Source organism: Taudactylus pleione, unplaced genomic scaffold (genome assembly GCF_031769625.1).
Source record: "Taudactylus pleione unplaced genomic scaffold, aTauple2 ptg000316l, whole genome shotgun sequence".
Taxonomy (NCBI): domain Eukaryota; kingdom Metazoa; phylum Chordata; class Amphibia; order Anura; family Myobatrachidae; genus Taudactylus; species Taudactylus pleione.
Window position 1 is genome coordinate 10,425,466 of NW_028284717.1, and position 10,414 is coordinate 10,435,879.

The following is a 10,414-nucleotide window of genomic DNA, read 5'->3' on the forward strand; positions in this document are numbered from 1 at the left end:
ATCCGCGCTCCGCCCCCGGGGGAGGAGACATTTCCCTGTTCCTTCCGTAGGAAGGAACACAGGAAATGTCTGTCTGTCGGCTGCGCTGGGCATACACTGCCCGATGCGGCCGACAGTTACCGGGTAAATATCGCATCGGACGGGCATGCTGTACAATCCAGCATGCCCGACCGAGCAATATTTAACCCTCGGTCGCCCCCCCCCACGCTACAATTATCGCGGCGATCCGCCGATATTGGGCGGATCGTCCCGATAATTGCAGCGTGTTTGGCCAGCATAAGTAACCCTTCAGATATAGCTAGGATTTTCTAGCATAGTTTGGAAAATCATAGCTATCTGAGCATTGTTTAGGGGGAAACAGAATATTAGTACACATTTTATTAAAAAAAGCCTCAGACTAATAGAATAGAGCACAGGTTCTCAAACTCTGTCCTCAGTACCCCCCCCCGCCCCCAAACAGTGCATGTTTTCCATGTCTCCTCACAGAATCACAAGTGAAATAATTAGCTCCACCTCTGGATCTTTTAAAATGTGTCAGTGAGTAAAGCATTCACCTGTGCAGATGCTGGGTGACCTGCAAAACGTGAACTGTGTGGGGGTCCTGAGGACTGAGTTTGAGAATCACTGGAATAGTCCCTAGCAACTCAAATTAAGCGTGAAAATTGAGAACTATTTGTTTGTTTTATCAAAATAATAAGTTATTAACACATTTCTGACACAGGGCGATTGCCTTGTTTGAGAGCTTGTTCACATGTGTACACTGTTAATGAAACAGGTGCCATCTGCAATACACACCCCCACTTTATCGTAGACTGAATGTTTCCCCACTGCTGTGCTCCAGTGTTCTGCAGGTTCCAGCAAACAATACAGGGGGCAGTAGTGCCAATACAAAGGAAATGTCCTCAACCACAGGAAAAGCACCCACCTCACCCTGGCACTGTACTATACACTTCCATGTGTTTATAGTACCTAAACTGCTGCAAAACTGAAATTATGAGGCATCTAATTACATATTTAATGGTAATAATAATACATACTGATGCACACCATTTCTAATGTCAGCATTTGGAGAAAGAGTGGGAGAACCAAGAAAACTTCATAATAATAAAAAAAAAAAAAAAAAACTGACCAGCTGTGGTTGAACTACAGGGACTTTTATATGCATAACATCAGGAAGCCTAGGTGTCAAAGTCTAATCCTCACAGACATTGAATAGTAGGGAAATTGAAGATCATTTTCTGTCTCCTGATCCACCTAAATTAGCAGTGTAATAAAACTCTGCTCGAGACCCGAGAAGAAATGGCGGGATTTTGTCCTAGGAGCTTTTTCACTGAGCTGCTACCCTGGTTAACACGACAATAACCCAGGTATTTTGGCCAGTGGAAAAGGGGTATTAATGGAATGATACAGTATTCTGTATGCAATCTGTTAGCAAGGAGAGGGGTAAAGTGATACAGCTTGGGGTATTTTTGTGTAAAAGAGGAACTAGTGATGACCATCGACGACTCTACCATCAGTGGTCTTCCACCATCGGCAATGTTCAGCCAGAACCCCGCACATGCACATAGAGGGGCCGGCTGCCACCATCGGGGGATGGCCTATTGGTGGCCTCCCATCTATAGTAAAAACACAAACCACTGCAATCAGATCATCGATGCTAACCATCGATGGTCGGTGAGATGCAAAGCTGTGATGTTTCCAGTTAATAAAAACTGAGGGGGACATATCAGTCTTGGAAAGCCTCGGTGCCCTAATTTAATGGTCACACCGAATTATGTTCAAAGGGGGAGATATTACAAAATTACCTAGTTTGAGATCTTCTTCACACGTCGCACCCAATTATGCTGTGAGGGCAGAAATACCACACAAAGCAGTCCATATAACAAGAGGAAAGATTTGTCCATGAAAAGGGGGCATGAGCCCAGTTATGGAAAGAGTAGGAGCCCCACATTAGGAGTAAAGAAGGGTAGAGTCCCCACATACAAAAGCCCCCACCAGCCAGTAAAGGGGCACACTGCAGAGGCAGCATGGCTAAACTAACGAGGAAGCTGGAATCTCCATAAAACAGGAAAAGAGGGGGTGAGGCCCTAAATTAGGGAGGGCTGAGGCAGCAGAGGAGCCCCAAAGTCTGAGAGGTAGTGCTGCAGGGGAGTGATAAAGAGATGCTGAGCTGTGATAAAGGAGATACAGAGATGTGATACAGTAATGAGACGCTGGGTTGTGGCAACAATGAGAGGCAGACTTATATAAAGCCCTAAGAGGAGAGAAGAGTGACACCAAGTAACACTTGTGGTGGCAGATTAAATTAAAGCTGCATACACACGTAAAGATTTTCTGTTCAACCATCCAACTAGTTCATTGGTTAGAATGAAAATCTGGTAACGTATGGGAGTAACTGATGATCAGCAATTTGCTCCTAAATGCCAGAAAACAGATGAAAATGGCCGTCAGATAAGTTTGTTAAATGTTTGATCTAAACAATTTGTTCAAACAGTTTTTGTAAATTTTCTGGCGTTTGGGAGCAAATTGTTGATTGTCATTTGCTTTCATACCTTACCAGATTTTCATTCCAACCAATCAGCTAGTTGGAAAGAAAATCTTTACGTGTGTATGCAGCATTAAGGGGGGTATCCACTAGACGATAAAGTTGAACGATAATGATAAAATCGTTCGATAATCGTTCGAACATCGTTTGCAAATCGTGCAGTAATTGTTTCTAACGATGTGCGCTCCCGCTGGTCGTTTGATCGTCTCCTCCATCGACTGAACATGCAGGTCAATTTCACTTGATTGCTTACAAATAGTTTACACATCGTTCAAGCTGAACAATCAAACGATGAACCACTATCTGCCCACTATAGCTGAAAGCTCTCAATCACAGATTGAAACAACATAGTTTATCCTTAGATCTTTTGCAAATTGTTCAGAGTGGAAGATCAAATTTCAAGGGAAACTTCAAGGGAAAATCGTTAAGAGGTTGGACAGAGATAAAATCGTCTAGTGGATGCCCCCCATAAGAGCGGAAATGGATGGACATAGAGGTGCAACCACAATCATCCTACAGCTATAGGAGAAATATGTGCCCCGTGGAGTGCAGTAACTGGGTATGAGCTGAGTGAATGCCTAGTGCCTGTAAATCAGTGAGAGCATGATAAATGAATGTCAGACATTAGTAAGGAGAGGGATATATTTCCGTTTTCATTGTCATAACCAAAACTACTGCACTGGAGTGGAGAAGACTTAGGTATTTCCTTTACCATTTGTCATTTTGCAACCATGTAATGTGCTGGAGGCGTCGTTTAATACAGAGAACATATTTTGGAATAGTGACAGTCTGGTGCCCACCTTATTGTATTTGCACTACCCACTCAGCACATAATATCACCTGTACCCACACAAGAAAGCACTTTGCTATAAAGCCTGCATGGTAGACAGCGTAGATGAATGGATCGGCTTGGAGGAGAGTTCTCTACGTGCACCACACAAAAGCTACACAGTGACAAGGGGATACAAAAGCACACCCACCAATACCTTCTTATGCCTATTTTAGTTGATCAGATACAAAATGGACTCTATTTGGTGCCGTGACTGGGAAAGGTCCAACAACAAAACCAGATAATGCTATCATCTCAGTAATTAGGCTACAAACAATTAACAAAACAGGCCACTCTAAGCACTTTTCTTCCATTACATTTATACAAGTAAAGATTTCACTTACAAGTTTAAGGGGTCTATTTACTAAGCAGTGTTAGGAGACAGAGTGAAAAGTGATAAGGTGCCAGCCAATCAGCTCCCAACTGTCATCTCACAGGCTGTGTTTGAAAAATGACAGTTGGGAGCTGATTGGCTGGCACCTTATCACTTTTCATTCTGTCTCCTAACAGTGCTTAATAAATAGATCCCTAAATGAATAAATGAAATATGGATTGCAAAGTCACAAGCCAAATACAATGAAACAGAAGTTTTAACCTAACTATCGTCCAAATAGCTCCACATGGGCCAGATAACCTCATTCAACTCCATACATAATCTTTTCATATATAAGGGGGAGGGGGATTAAACGGTTTGTGGCTGCAGCTGTCAGTGATGGGCGACCGACGGTCGCTCTGTTCGGGCGCGAGAGCCTCCGATATTTCTGCCTGCACCCTGCTGAGGTGGCAAAAAGAAATGTGCGAAAAGTCCATGGTTTGGGCACCAATAACGAAAAAATACTCCGTTGACTTGTTGTGTGCAAGTTATATTTTTTAACAAAAATGTTCAACAGCTTAGAATTTAATTCAACAGGCTTAAGTAACCAGTTGAATCTGATGGAGGTACTTTGAGAGCCCCTGAACTAGATATGCTAAGTGGCAGCTTTTGCAAAGGATGCACAGTAGCATTTTATAAAGCAGACATCATCAGGAATAGCTTTCCATTCTAGTCAGTCGCAAAAGATTATGTCAGCCAGCTGGTGCAGCAGTGGGGTGCAAAACTTAGAGAAGTGTATACATCCGGCACTATGCATACTGCCATTATGCTGAATGTACATGGATTTGGAAACACTAGTTGGACATAGAGTGTATCTAACCAACCGTGAGATAGAAATGAGGAGTTTAGTGTTGTAAAATAGATCCATTCAAATCTACTTTGTACAATTAACCTACCACCGCCTTCCAAAACAATATTAAAAAAGATAAACCAAGATACTGTACACATAAACAGAAGCTTACTATTTTCCTGGGCACAAACAGCTGCTTATATTTATTTGTTTTATTCGAGCCCGATCTCTCGTCTAAAGTGAAGGGGACGATATTCAGTTGTTATAGATAATATTTCTGCTCGCCACTACAGTTGGGTGCGAGAAGAAATATTGGGCGCCCGTGGCACTCATGCCCTTTGGCAGAAACAACTGAATATCTTCTGTCGGTTGCCCCCCCAAAAAACAACAAGTGAATACCCCCTTACTATTTTCCTCAACTTATGCTATAAACGGACAAAGGATAAGTGATGAGATAAGAACATATTATAAGCTAGGCACAATGCACCCATGAAACATGTTTATTAACAATAACCTTCGTAAATAGCTAATGAAAATTGGATAGCCGACTCATAATAGGGACGGTTTCCCGACACAGGGGATGCCAGCACTGGAATCCCAACCGCCGGTATCCCGAAGGTAAGTAGCGGGGTTAGGGGGAGGGTTAGGGGTTAAGCAGTAGGGGGAGGGTTAGGTTCAGCCACCGGGGAGGGAGGGTTTGGGTAGGAAGAGGGGGAGGGTTAGGATTCCTACCGACAGGTGTTGGTATCCTAACCCTGTCGGGCTGCTGGCGTCAGGATTTTGAACGCCGGGATCCTGGGTGCTGGCAACCCGTACCCATCCTATCAAGGACAGAGAATTTTAAATTGGCTACCTGAAAGCTCAAGTACTGTAGACTCCTGAAATCTGCATTTTCTCCTAATTGCACATACGAGACGTAAAGAAAAGGATATACATATATAGGTGCAACATATTAACCTGCAGTTAACTTCTGGCGGTGGCAGTAGTACAATATATGAATCATTTATGGCAAGATGATTCTAATGCAAATACTTCAAACCAATTTGTAAGGGACCAGTAAAATCAAGACAAATTCTTAATGGAAAAAGCAAATTCTTAATGGAAAAGAGCTACGCGTAACGTTAACACATTCATATATGCAGAAGTTTCAGGAGCTTGTCAAGGCTGCTGATAATTGAGATAAGGTTGTAATCATGTGGATGGTTCTTTCCAATGCACAGTAAGTGTTCCTGGGTAGAGAGACAATGAAGAACACTACAGGGAGCTTTTCCAGGTCTGCAATAGATGAGGACATTGCACAATAAGCTGCATTCAGATGTAAATACATACCATAAATCATCACGTTCTGTCAAGGTAGTCTACAGGATTTTTTTTTTCTCTATTTTTACACACACATATCTAGGGGCATTTATGAAACTATTTTGCAAAATACATCTGCAATAATGATTCTCAGTACAGTGTCATACATGTAAAATGCATGGGGGATTGTAAAATTTGATTGCCTGCACCCATCACAACTCAGCAGTAAAATATGTAAGACTGCATAACGGAGACACCCGAATCATGACGTTCATAAAAAGGTACATAGGGACTGCAAATAATACATTAGTCCTATACCATGCAGAGCACAGACACATAGGGTCATATGTATCAAAGCTTGATGTGAGATAAAATTGTGACCTATACATCACCAACCAATCAGCTTCTAACTTACATTTTGTAGGCTGTGTTTAAGAAATGATAGTTTGTAGCTGATTGGTTGGTGATCTATATTTCACAATTTTATCTCACACCAAGCTTTGATACATATGCCCAATAGTGTTATTTGGGATGATAGATAGATATTTCTGTGCAAACATTTTTAATAAATACCTCCCATCATAAATTCACAAGTTATATGATTCAACCAAAGCTTAATAGTTTTTAACACAATTGGTCTTTGGCTATTTACCTTTCCCAAAATGGATCAACATTTCAGGGTGTGGAAATATAGTCTTTGGCCCTAAAATCTCAAATATAATGAAGCCTGTCTACATCTGCACAGAAGCTGACCAACTGTTTGTTCGATTTACAAAGTTAAGGGCAGGCTCTAAGCTCTAGTCTCAACTACTGGTTAAGTCAATATATAAATTGCCATTTTTTTCTCATCGAGTACAAGGGTGGTTTTATTCTAGGGATACTTCACGACTTTTAACGTCTGATGTAGAGCTGTACACAAGCCAATTTTTTGCATGTATCTTGCCATTTGTAGCAACTGTGCATGTGTCGTCACCTAGGGTACACATTTGTAATTCGGTGTCACATATGCCCTTGTGGCTAAATGGGCAGAACTGGGTGATAACGGGGCATCTGCAAGTAGGCTAAGCTGAGCGAGGGCATGGAGAGAGAATTGTGGGCAATTCTAAGTTGTCTGCATGACAAGATGCATCTCTTGCACCAGGTATAAAGGTTAGTAGAAGTGTGCGCAGTAGCTATTTAATCAAACGCACAAGTAGGGGCGGTCAGAAACAAGAACACATCGGCCTATGGCCGCATATCCGCGTTTATTTCTGTGCACATGGTGCAAGTGTAGTTGCAGACAACATGTGAATTGACCCCTTAATGTTCTTTTAAACAAGACATTAGATAGCATGTTTAAGGTGCTGCGGAACCTTTGTGGCGCCATATAAATAAACTATAATAATAATAATAATAATAATGGTTCATTTTGGTAAAAAGATGTCCGGTTACCAAACTTGGATGACCCCAACAGAAAATGACTAATACCATGGCTTGCAAAATAGCATTAGTTATTTAATGCACCATGACTTTATAATAAACATTAGCCTAGAGGTTATAATCTTTCACAGAATTCCATGTAATATGACGCGGATGGCTCACAATACTACACATATATTTATATTCATTACAAAAAAAAAAAAAAACCTCAAGACACAGGCAAACGAACAGGACAGGACATTGCCCTAATAGTGTAAACATAACGGCTGAGGACACACGAATCAAGCTGCCCATCACATAGCTGGCTGCTATTTTGAGGGTGACAAATATTGACTAATGTGCATTGACAATTCAATGATGGCAACACGTTCTTCCGAAGGGTAATGGTTTTATACATAGGTCAAATACATAAAATGATTTACACTACTCTCAGCTTATAAAAACACCTATGTATATAACACAAACAGCTATATAAAGCACATGACAAAATGACAGGCAACAGAACCGACTGCAGACAACATGACGCTCTCCTCTATCTTGGACTTGTAGTTCCACTCCAGGTGGATAGCATCAGGTTGTCTACCCCGGCTACAGGAAGTGTGCGTTGTAATATATAGCTATGGCAATTTTCCAAGGAAATGTATGTTTTATCATGATGACTACTGGAACAGACATTTTGTACAAGCAATAGATCTGTTACTGCATTCACAGTATATGCATGCGGACTACAGTGACAGGTATAGTAAGGTAAAAAAGAAATACAATAAACTGCTAAACAACGTGGTTAACAAAAACATGCATAACTAATAATCAATCACAAGGGCATGATCTCACTGATCTACGCCACACTAGTACGCACACACCAAGCAGTCACACTCGTCAGAGTACCTATAAACAATCTGAAAACTTTTAAGGTTAAAAAAAGAAATAAAAAAATTAACTTTGTAAACCCCCAAAAACATATGTTGCAATTCTGGAATAAGCACCAATGCTGTATTTAATCACAAAGAATGAATGAAAAAGAAACAAAAAAAAAAGCATATCCAATTCCGCAATGGGAAAACATATTGTCAAACATTAACAAATATATAGTTATTTCTGTCTTGTGCAACCAGATAATTATACAATGAGTTTTTTTTGTTTGTTTGTTTTAACATTCCTGGCACAGAAAGATAACAATTTGTTCCAAAGCAATGTGAAACAATCACTGTGTCTCCTACATTTGTGTTACATGATGTGACATCTTAAATTGCAATATAAGGTCAGAACAATGCAGGGGGAGCCAGCTGTGGTTAAAATAAACCACACTTGTGTGATGATTACAACCATAACTTGGGATACATGCCAGTGATTGGCCAGTCAGCATGAGTCACGGAAACAGTCATTTTCCCTCCTGAACATACTACCCTAGTCATGACTTTCAGGTTGCTCTCTACTATGTAGCCCCTGCACCCCACCAAAGCGATTCATCCTCACCGCTACATGACAAAACAACGAAACTTGGGCTGACAATCTGTCCCAGACATGGTAAAGCACCATCTGTCTGACCGCAGAGCTTGCACTTTGCTGCTCATGCTTCATCCATAAATCAAATTAACCCAACATTGTTTTTCCTTAAAGAATCATTTTTTTTTGTCTTACCGTCACCATATAACAGCATTACCAGCAGCCATAATATCTTAGATCATGCATTATATAAATTGTATTGCTTCACCCTAATGGGTCTAAAGACATCCTGGGGGATAACGACATCTAATGTTGGTAACATTCACCATTAAGGGTAGTTCTCAGCCCTCTTTTCCTGTAAGTAACTATTATAGACTGATTTTCTCCCTCTGTATAGTATATTCAGGGGGCTGGGAACATAGCCCCTGGGTGTGTATCCTCCCCTGTAATGTCACAGTGCCAGATTCCCAAGGTACAGCATTACCTCATTTCCATGAGACCCTGAGCCAGAGGTCTAATCACAAAACCAGACATCCTCCTCACACAAGGGGGCATGCAGGCTGCAAGGTCTCTGCACTACAATACACACAGCAGCACCACTAGCAGCAGCTCTGCATTTCGTTCTAGTGATGCCACCCTGCAAACTACATTCTAGTGATGCCACCCTGCAAACTACATTCTAATGAGGCCACCGAGCAATCTACAGTATCATGATGCCACCCAGCAATTTACAATTTGATGCCACCCTGCAAACTACAATCTAATGATGCCACCCTGCAAACTACAATCTATTAATGCCACCCTGCAAACTTTGCAAATGGATCCAGGTGGTTACTGTAAGCACAGGGCCAGCAGCATCATGCTGTGCTTCCCTTCCTCAGCCTCCCTCCTCCCCAGCCCGGCTGAGTCAAACATGGGGCTGAATCTGTAGCAGTAGCACAGTCGTGGCCATTTCTTTGCAACCATGCTGGAACAGAGCACTTACCCCGGCTGGGAAGCCCAGGACGCGTCTCCACATCACCAGATGCCCGGTCATTGTGCCCCAGATCCCCACGGGCCAGGCGTGTGTGTATATAGGGGAGCCGCTGCTGCTATATCCTCTGTCTCTGTCCTCCTTCCTCTGGCTCAGGGCGCTGCTGCAGCAGCAATGTCTGAGTGTCACAGCCTCCCCCCCGCCCGTAGCACTAATCCTCCTCCGCCTCACCCGGCGCGGCTGCTGCACACGGGCCCTCCCACTTGTGTGCCATTCATCCACTCAGGCAGGTTCCTTAACCCTTCCACCTACGCAGCCAGCACTGCTGTCACTGGGGCTAGTGCCCCCCTTCACTGCTGCCACTCAGCCGGGGGCTGCCGTGGGACTGAGGGGGCAATACCTCTAGGAATAGCCGCAGAAAAACAAACGTCCCAGAATTTCATAAGCTATCAATGAGGGATTGCTGCCATATTATTAATCTTGTATACCGCATAGTACATACATGTGTATAAAATACTTGCATACATGTAGCATATATATAATTTTACATACATTGTATATTTTATATGCAATGTACAGTACATACTATTGTATAAAATGTCTGTGTACTATATATATATATATATATATATATATATATAAATATATACACATGCACCACAATGTACATGCTATTGTATAAAATACTCACAATGTATAATATAGTTGTATGTAGATATATAGAGGGCTATTGTATACTA

The 10,414-nt window shown here is 41.9% G+C and overlaps 1 protein-coding gene across 3 annotated transcripts in view; it reads right to left on the reverse strand.

The window, feature by feature from the left end:
• Positions 1–9,871, reverse strand: part of NRIP1 (nuclear receptor interacting protein 1) — a 101,306-nt gene extending 91,435 nt beyond the window's left edge. For all 3 annotated transcript variants that reach the window (XR_015869406.1, XM_088442751.1, XM_088442753.1), the window contains exon 1: positions 9,687–9,871. The gene's annotated coding sequence lies outside the window, so the exon portion shown is untranslated. The remainder of the gene's footprint in view (positions 1–9,686) is intronic.
• Between the last annotated feature and the right edge of the window lie 543 nt (positions 9,872–10,414).